This window comes from Capsicum annuum, unplaced genomic scaffold, assembly GCF_002878395.1.
Source record: "Capsicum annuum cultivar UCD-10X-F1 unplaced genomic scaffold, UCD10Xv1.1 ctg82325, whole genome shotgun sequence".
Lineage (NCBI taxonomy): Eukaryota > Viridiplantae > Streptophyta > Magnoliopsida > Solanales > Solanaceae > Capsicum > Capsicum annuum.
The window spans coordinates 582,637-593,293 of NW_025893110.1; positions in this window are offsets into that span (position 1 = coordinate 582,637).

Below are 10,657 nucleotides of genomic sequence, written 5' to 3' on the forward strand. Positions count from 1 at the left end.
CTATCTGTTAAGCATGGATCGTAAGCCTAGCTATATCCATCTCACTAATAAATATCGCGGTCCTGCACTCCTTAACCACACTATCATTTACCCCTAAAACAAACTTAATCATCTTAGCTCTGATATCTTCTACTACGTAAGGCGCATATCTAGCTAGTTGAGTAAACTTAAGAGATTACTCTTTTACTGTCATGTTAACCATCCTGAGGTTGATAAACTCTAATACCTTAGCTTTTCTCAGGTCTAGGGGAAAGAATATATCTAAGAAGGTAGAGCCAAACCCCTCCTATTCTATGGGCCCTGCATCTGCACCCTTCTCTACTTTTCAGTACTTAAACCATGTATGAGCCATATCGTGCAATTAATATGCAGCTAGCTTAGCACTCTCACTAAAGGTAACCTCCATGATATCTGTAACCTTCTGAACTTGATCAAGGAATTCCTGAGGGTCCACTTCTGACTTAGATCCGAAAAATGATGAAGGATTCATTTGGGTAAAGTCCCAAATCCTGGCTGCAGCAGTATTAGCCACTGGATTGGTCGAAACAACAACTGGCCATTTATTCTGAGCAGAAACTGAATTAGCAAGAGTAGTGAATACAACTCTAAACTCTGCATGAGAAATGTGTTCGTCCAGGGGATCTGCCTGAACTGGCTGAGGGGTATACTGATTTCCCATTTCTCTTCCCTAAGTCCTCTTTGGAGGCATCTTCTATAACGGAAGGGAAAGAAGGGATTAGATTGAGAACAAGTAAGAGTTCCATTTAAAGAAGTCAATGCAAGCCCAAAGTAAGCCCCAAGTTGAAACCCTAGCTCTCTTCCCCCAAAAGCTCTTGAAAGAATGGTTGAATGTTTAGGAATAGTTTTCTATGTGTTAATGAATAGAATAATAGGGTAAATAACCTCCTAAGTGTATTAAAATTCGTGGTTCATAATTAGGATAAGTAGGGAAATGTCCAGAATACCCCTACTTAAGTCCCTTAAAAACCTGTCACAGGGATATGACTGACCCTCTTATGAGACGTACCATTCCTTATGATTGGTTCCTACAAGTCGTACCCAGTACTTAACCGTTGATCAGACACTGTCCAATATACAACTCATCCAATAGAGTTGCAACCTCAGCATATGATCTGTACCCATGATTCGTATCCTTGGTAGAAGGAATTACAAGGAGGACCAAACACTACCCACCATACGAGTCTGTAATACGACTTGTATCCAAGCCTTACGACTCATACCCTTAATTTTTGACCATTTTAGTAACCAAAATCATTCGTTAAACTCATAAAGGTCAGCTTACGAAAGGACCATACCACTCGTACCCCAGTATATGGCTAGAACCCTAGAGACATATTGGGTCTAGAGAATGTATTTCAATGAAAAATTTCTGAGGCCAAAATCCAGGATGTAACATTCTCCCCTACTAGGAACATTCATCCCCAAATGAAGAACAACGTAGGGTAACCTAACACAAAATCATTTGTATTATCAAACATCCCTTTAACAAAGTTTGAAAACAAAGAGGCAAGGATATTAATCTTTCCCTTACCAAACTCAAAAAATAAATCTATGTTCAGGAACACATACCATCCGCATGAATACTAGGAGCAGAAAACAAATGAGGATACTTCGACTTAATGTTCTATCTCTTTTCCCACGAAGTATCTTCCAACTTATTATTCCACTACAGAACCTTAACCGAAGCCACATCCATTGTCTACAATCGATGAACTTGCCTATCTAATATCTCAACTGGGACCTCTTCATAAGATAGAAAATCTGAGATATCCAACCCTTCCAAAGGAAGAACCATAGAAGGATCACCAATACACTTCCTCAACATAGAAACATGAAAGACCGAATAAACCAAACCCAGACTCGCAAGCAACTCTAACTCATAAGAAACATTGGCTACTCTCCATAGAATCACATAAGGACCAATAAACCGAGACTTAGCTTCCCCTTCTTACAAAACCACTCTACTCTCTTTATGGGTAATACCTTTATGAAGACCTTGTCCCCAACCTCAAACTCTATGTATCTATGCCTAACATTCTCATAGGACTTTTTGCGACTCTGAGCAGCCTTAAGGCTATCCTGAATCACTATCACCTTCTCCATATCTTGATAGACCAAATCGAGACCAAACATATCCGCCTCACCAAGCTCAAACCATCCAATAAGAGATCTACACCTCCTACCAAACAACGCCTTAAAAGGAGCCATAACAATACTCGAATGATAGTTATTGTTGTAAGCAAACTCTACCAAAGGTAAATTCTCAACCAACTGCAACCATAATCAATCACACATGCCCGAAGTATGTCCTCCAATGTCTTAATAGTTCTCTCCCCTTGCTCATCCGACTGCGGATGACAAGCAGTACTCAGAAAAACGTTAGTCCCCAATCCCTTCTAGAATGACTTCCATAAATTAGAGGTAAACTACGTACCATCATCAGAAATAATAGAAACAGGCACCAATACACCTTTACAATCTCTTGAAGATACTTTGCATAATCCTTCTCCAAAAAGGTAGTCCTTATCGACAAAAAGTGACCAAACTTGGTCATCCTATCCACGATGACCAAAATCGAATAAAAATGATTCCGAGACTGAGGAAGACCGATAAGAAAAATCCATATTGATCATCTACCAATTCCATTTAGGCAACTCTATTTCTTGATGCAACCCACCATGCCTCATTTGCTCAACCTTAGTTTGTTGACACACTATGCACTTGACCATGAAGTCAAAAACATCCTTCTTCATACCATTCCACCAATTTATCTCCTTGAGATCATGATATATCTTTGTCAAACCAGGATAGACAACATAGAGCAACTTATGAGCCTCAGCCTAAAACCTTTGTGACAATCCAACGACTTTCAGAACACACAACCTCCCTTGGTACCGTAAAGTACCATCACCACTAATCTCAAATACCGCCACCTTTTGATCACTCATATCACTCTTGATTTTCATCAAAATTGAATCCAAAAATTGACTCTCCGTAATCTCTGCACCAAGTGATGATCAAACCACTTCTTGCATCATCACACCATTATCTTTAAAATCCAAGAGTCAAACTCCAAGATTGGCCAAGCAGTGAATATCCTTGACCAATTCCCACTTCCTTTCCTCCACATGAGCCAAACTTCTCATAGACAATCTTTTAAAAGCATCGACAACCATATTAGACTTACTTGGGTGGTAGTAAAGACTCATATCATAGTCCTTGAGAAGCTCAATCCATCTTTTTTGCCTAAGAGTAAGGCCCTTCGGCGTGAATACATACTAAAGTCTCTTATGATCAGAAAAAATATCCATATGAAAACTATACAGATAATGCTGCCATATTTTCAAAGCAAACACAACCACCAACAGTTTCGAATCACGAGAAGGATAATTCCTTTCATGAGCCTTCAACGTCCTAGAAGCATAGGTAATCACCTTCTTATGCTATATCAAAGCATAACCAATCCCTATCCGAGATACATCACAGTAAACCATAAACCCATCATTGCCTTTCGATAGTCAAAATAGGAGCTAACGTCAACCTATTCTTAAATTTCTCAATACTCCCCGCACAAGCATCCAACCAAGAAAAATTAACCTTCTTCTGAGTTAACTCAGTTAAAAGAGTAGCTATCCATGAGAAGCTTTCCATAAACCACCTATAATACCCGACAATACCCAAGATGCTCTGAATATCGGATGGGGTCGTGGGCCTAGGCCACCCTCAACCACAACAACCTTTTGAGGATCAATCATTATCCCCTTACTAGAAATAATGTGACCTAAAAAAGTCATACCATTCAACCTAAACTCACACTTAGAGAACTTGACAAACAACCACCATTCCTTTAAGGTCTGCAACACTACATAGAGGTTGTTAGCATGATCCACCTCACACCTCAAATACACAACACTGTCATCAGTAAAAAAATGAAAAAAAGATCTAAATACTGCCTAAACACCCTATTTATTAAATCCATAAATGCCGCCCAAACATTTGTCATTCCAAATGGCATCCCCAAGAACTCAAAATACACATATAGAGTACGAAAATCCATCTTAAGGATATCTACCTCCCTAATGATAAGCTGATGGTACCCTAACCAAAGATCTATCTTGGTAAAAAACTTGGCACCCTGCAACTGATCAAATAGATAACTATCCTTGGGAGAGGATACTTGTTCTTGATCGTTACCTTATTCAACTATCTGTAGTTAATACACATTCGAAGGGAACCATCTTTCTTGCACACGAACAACACTGATGCACCCTACAAAGAAACACTAGGATGAATAAATCCCTTATCCAAAAGATCCTAAATATGTTCCTTGAGTTCCCTTAACTTAGTCGTGGCCATTCTAAATGGAGGAATAGATATTTGATAAATGACCAGAAGCAAATCAATACCAAACTCTATTTCTCTATCTGGAGGAACACTTGGAAGATCATCCAGAAAGACCTCTAGAAACTCATTAACTATCAGAATTGACTATAAAGAAGGACCTTCTAAATTGGAATCTTTAATCCAGACCAAGTAATAAATACACACTTTAGAGGTTATCCTTCGAGCTCTAAGATAATCAATAAATTTTCCCCTAGGAGCCAAAGAACAACCCTTCCATTCTATTTCCAGCTCGCTGGGGAACCTACAGATGACCTTACAAGTTCGGCACTCTAAAGACACATACCAATAATAAAACCAATTGATACAAAAAATTACATCAAAATCTATTATTCCCAAATCACATAGACCTACCAAGGTCTGTCTATTACCAACAGAAACCACACCCCTATAGACTCATTCAACAATGACCGAGTCTCCTATCGAGTTAGAAATAAAAAATGAATCCAAAATAATTTTTGGATCAAAACCAAAAGACACAACTATATAAAAAGTCACATAATAAAGAGTGGAGCCCAAATCAAAAAAACAATATGCTTCATGGGAAAAGAGTTGTAACGCACTAGTAACAACATCATGTGATGCCTCAGATTCCTCTCGGGATGCCAACGCATAAAACCTGTTCCGAGAAACACTAGAACAAGGAGTAGTAACAAAAGTTGATGCAATACCACCAGTTTAAGAGCAGAAGATGAAGCCATCAAAATAGTTTTTTCCCGTATAGCAATCTTATTAGCCGAATAATCCTTGAGTCGATGTCCAACTGTACCATACTTAAAGCACTTATCTCTACCTTTCTCATAGAATCCCTAATGAGGACAACCACAAAATTGAGAAGGAGGGCCTGAAGAAATAGACTGACCATCGTTTGTCTAAGATTGGTTAACCTGTGCCCGAGAATTATCACCACCTTGGTGACGACTGTCGCCCAATTATTATGGGTAAGTTCTGGATCTAGAACTCCCCTACTTATTTTTCTGCCACTTTCCACGATCTCTACCATCCTGATACTGCACATCTCCCTGATCAGAAATTTTGTCCCACTTTGCCTGTCTATCTCCAAATTCTGCAAGCTTTCTGTTCTCATCCTTAACCTACTATATATGAATAGTAAATCTAGAGATATCCATATCCTTATTGAGCAAAGTAGTCATGCTCACCAAAATCAGACCCCTATTTAGCCTAGAAATGCACTTTCTCATTCTCGACCTCATATCAGCCACCAAATTAGGAGCATAACTTTACAACTAATGAAAATTCAAGGCATATTCCCTTATAGATATCCTACATTGCCTGAGTTTCACACACTTCTCTATATTAGCTTCCCTTAATTATTGAGGAAAGAAACAATCCATAAAGGCATTAGAAAAGGCCTCCCACTACCCTTCCTTTTCCATGTCACCCTTATCTCTTTCCCAGTCCTCATACCACTGATAAGTAACATCTTTAAGTTAATAAGCTACAAAGCTAACTCTGTCCATATCAGAAACTTGCATAACCTGAAATATCTTTTATAGTTCATCAAAGAATCCTTGTGAGACTTTCTCTATGTTCACTCCTGTAATAGTTACAGGAACCATCTTAATAAATAAACCAACTCTTGTGGACTCAGCAGACAAAGCACTAGTCATACCCCAGTCAGCCTGAGCAATAACTATTTGATTAATAAAATGGAGACACTAATGAAACTCTGCGTTCGTCACTTTACCTTGAGAGACTGGAGGAGTAGGAAGAGGAATATGAGAAACTCCAGCATAATCAGTAATAAGAGCATGAGATCAAAGATGTACTCAAGACATAGGAGGTACCACTTCAGCATTATCCCTAGATAAGGCAGAAGGATTTCTTTGTGTTCCAGATCTGGGGGGATGATCTAAAAGACAAATAACTAAGGATTAGAGAGGATTCAAGGACTAAGAATTTAAAGAAAGTAAAACATTCATAAATCTCTTGCAGTCTCTCTCTTAGGAGTATGGCATGCAATACATACCTAATAGATACTCTGGCACGCTACACCTCCCAAAAAGAGACTCTACTCGACAAGGCCTTGTGGATTTTCCTGTTGACCATGAACCTAAAGTTCTGATACAAACATGTCATGATCCAAACTACGAACTACACGTAATAGGCATCCCAAGTCCAACCAGGATCGGGGAATGCCCTCTTAACCTAACCCAACTGCCCCCCTAACCTAACTCAACCATCTTATACAGCCTCAGATAAATTGAATTCTGAACATATAACAAGATAACATTATTGTTCACATCAAGACTCTGAGATAGAAACATAACTGTGAGCGACCCAACCGAGTCTAACCAATCCAAACCCAACTCTTCGTACCATACCAAACTGAAGAGAATATCAAACATTACATAACAATTAATCCTAAATTGTAATACGATCTAACAACCAACAAAATCATCGAATAATGTCAGTCCCAACTCCAATGCTAATGCAAAGGCCGACACTTATACTGATCCCACCCTTACCAACCCGTAGAAGTATAATAGAGCCTCTATCCAAAAGAAATACAAATATCCAGTTAGGCCATGCCCCCAACCATGGCCAAAACCAATGTCCAAAATAAAAAAAATATCTAAGAGTATTCATTTAATAAAATAGTACCTTTCATAAAGATAAAAGTTTAGCCCTTTAATCGAAATATTGTACCTGAGTTAATCACTATGTAGGAGAAGTCAAATGACTAGTTTATTTATAGCATGGGTATATAGCTTCTAGTAGACGAGTTAGCAAATGACTTCTAGCATGTATCTCAGGATAAGGATAAAGTAATTCCATTTAAAAAACCAAAAAAAAAACATCCATTATCCGCACAACCATATATATATATATAAGTGCTGAGAAAGAGAATCTGTGTTGCCCAGTGCATGTAGCAACACGACCAGGAAATATCCCCTGGGATGACTAGTACATCTCTCCAATATAAAATATGACACTTGCACATTGTCATTGAACACCATTCATATCGGTAAATATGAGTTTTTGATTTCGATTCCTCCGGAACTTCAACCTTACATGGCTCCATTACACATTCAGCCATTAATACCCAAATTAAAATCATGTCCAAACAAATCTACTTACCATTTATTAACCAATGCTATTTATTAGTGGTATCATCGTACTAACCATACATGCAAGATTTATCCAAACCTAAACTATTTAGGATAAAGGGACTCTCAAGTGCCCTTTTCATTTACCATATTAACCTCTTAGGAAACTTCTATATACTCCACAAGCAAAACCAATAATCCTTTAACCTTTGAAAACCATTTAAACCATTTATAGTTTATGCATAAGCTGAAAACACGCAAGAGTTACATTTCAACAAGTCAATGGAATGAACATATCTTATAAGCATTTAATCAAACACCTGGGGTATAATATAATAAAAACCAATTCTAATGACCATTAAACCATTACCATGTAATCTAATTGCCCAAAAGAACCATTAATGCATATAAAAGAATAGTTAAACAATAGGAAACCATAACCAAACTATATACACCAAAACCCCCAATTATTAGTGGAAAATCACCAAAGTAAGCCTAAAATAATCCCCAAGTTGAAACCCTAGCTCTCTTGGCTCAAAAGCTCTTGAGAGAATTGTTGAATATTTGGGAATAATTTTCCTTTGTGTTAATGAATAGAATAATAAGGTACATAAACTCCTAAGTCTATTAGAAGTCATGGGTCATAATTAGGGTAAGTACAGAAATATCTAGAATGCCCCCACTTAAGTCCCTTTAAAACCCATTATTGGGATATGACTGACCCTTTTATAAGTTGTACCCTTTCTTATAATTGGCTCCCACCAGTCATACCCAAGCCTTAACCTTGGATCAGACATTTTCCAGTATATGACTCATCCAACTAAGTCATAACCTCAGCCTGCGATCCATAGCCATTATCCATATCCCTAATAGAAAGAATTACCAAAACGATCAAATATAGTCCACCATACGAGTCCCTGATATGACTTGTATCCATGCCTTACGACTCATACCCTTATGTCATGACCATTCCAGTGATCAAAATCATCCAACCAACTAATACTAGTTAGCTTACGATAGGACCATACCACTCGTACCCAGTATACAGCTCATATCTTGGAGTCGTATTAGGTCCGAAAAACAGATTTTTAGGAAAAATTTCTAAGGACAAAATCCAGGATATAAAACTACCAAATAAATAAAGCTACAAATCTCAATTGAAGATATACATCTAGCCTAATAATGAATAGCCTCAATCTTAGCTGGATCCACTACAACCCTATCCTTAGATACCATATATGTAATGACCCTTTAGGTTATTTTCACAATTTTCATAAAATTTTTATTTTTGTGCCTCCCACAGTGCACACATGTAATTTTTGACTTGCTGGAATTGTTGGTTTGGTTATCAAACATTTCGTTTGTATTTTAGGCACATTTTTATTTTTTGGAGTATTTGATGTTTAGGATTTGATTTTGGGATGAAACTCCTAGTACATGACCTCAGATGAAAATTCAGTAGTTTCATCATCTTTGGAAAATTGAATTTAGACTAGGGGACCGTTGGTTTAAGTCCCGAGGATTCCAGACTAATTTTGGGTTATTGCATGGATTATATAAAAATAAAACTCGGGTATGAGCACCACATTTAGTCGAAACAATATCAAGGGAAAGTTTAAATGATTCAATTGTATCCATAAGGTTATTTACAATTAATACGCACTATTTGATCATGTTCATGGAGTTCCAAATAAGTTTTGGCAATCAAAAACAAGTATTTAAGGTTGTTGGTACTGATGTGACCGTTTTTGCAGCCGTTGACCATTTAACCAACCACTAAAGCAACCATATGAACACATTATAAGTAATTTTTACCTTTTGATAGACCACTTAAGTGGTCAAAGTATCTCTTTCACAGCTATCAAGAGTATAAGGTCGAAATCCGTATTTTTTAAAGTTTGGGAGTTAGAAAGCTTCGATTAGGCAATTTTCTATGTGTTATTCTAGAATAATAATCTTCTACCAATTTCTAATTGTACTTTCCCTATTTTCCCAAGTATATAATATTTTTCATAATTTCTACCTATGTCGAGAATTAAACCCAAATGTTCACCATTTTTTGAGCTCAAGAGCTCAGATTTAGGTCATTGCAAAGGAAATTTTAAGATTTCTTCCATGGGTAAGTTTTATAATATTATAGTTATCTTTTCCCCTTAATTTTATCTTAAAAAAAACTTTAAATTCTTAATTACAAAAAGAATTTTTGAGTATTTACTGGTAAAACTTGAAAATAATTTTTTTGTGATTTGAACCTCCTTTCTAACTCATTTTTTTGTGGGTTTTCAGTCTTTGACTCCTATGAGTTTGAGGAAAATATTTTCAATATAAAATTATTTTTTCACGCTTTTTATTTTAAAACTTATTTTTGAGGCTCATTTTTAGACCAAACATAAATATATCATAAGGATCTTATCTTATTCCTAATGATGTGTAGATTACTATTCTTATAGCATGGTGGAATTTCAGGAATCGTGTAGCAAAAATGGACAATTTGTGGGCTATTCAGGGAATTTTGGTTTGTCATCAAGGTAGGCTTCTATCTACTCTTCTTCGTGAGATAGTGTATAATGTATTTTGCATGCTAGATAAGGATGTCTAGGTGTGATATTGAGTCGAACTCCATGATTTATCCTAATTTATGAGTTTGGGGGCTAGAAGGCTAATTGAACCATAAGATGAAATGCTTATTTTGTTTCTAAGATCTTATTACCCTAGGTCACTAGCATGTTAGGATAAGTTGAGAGTATTCAGCCTTAAGTATAATGTTTACTAAGTTACATGGTGAATTGAGATGGTTTTTATGGAATATGATGATATGGTTAGGTCAGATATATATATTATTGGTCCCAAGTTTGTGATTATTTTATTGGTTTGATTTCGTAAAGTGTTTTTCCCTTGTAAAGGATGTGGTCATAGTTTATAGATGTTTAGATGCTTATAATCATATTATTTGGAGTCTAGTGATTGCAAGCATAAAGTCGGTACGTTCATACTCTCTAAAATGGTAAATGGTATGATTCCAACTAAAAATATGGTCTTAATACTTTTTTCCTAATAAAAAGATTTATCCCCACCTTTCACTTTTAAAACAAATTTCTTCATAAAGGGAATCATATCATCTTAATAAATAACTTATGAGCCTTTGGGAATAAAAATGAATTTTT